A 295-nucleotide genomic window follows, 5' to 3' on the forward strand; every position below is an offset into this window, starting at 1 on the left:
CGGGATGTCGGGGTCGGGGTGCCGTGTCGGTGTCGGGGTCGGGGTGTCGGGTCAGGCTCGGGGTCGGGGTGTCGGGGTCGGGGTCTAGGGGTCGTGGTGTCGTGTCGGGGTGCCGCGTCGGGGTCGGGGTGCCGTGTCGGGTCGGGGTTTTTTCCTCTTTTTTCCTTTTCTTCTTCTTCCTATTCTTCCTTTTCTTCCTCTTCTTCTTTTTTCTTCTCCTCCTCCTCTTCTTCTTCTTCCTTTCCTTTTTCCTCTTCTTCTTCTCCTCCTCTCCTCTTTTTTCTTCTTCTTCTTC

Source organism: Triticum aestivum, chromosome 1D (genome assembly GCF_018294505.1).
Source record: "Triticum aestivum cultivar Chinese Spring chromosome 1D, IWGSC CS RefSeq v2.1, whole genome shotgun sequence".
Lineage (NCBI taxonomy): Eukaryota > Viridiplantae > Streptophyta > Magnoliopsida > Poales > Poaceae > Triticum > Triticum aestivum.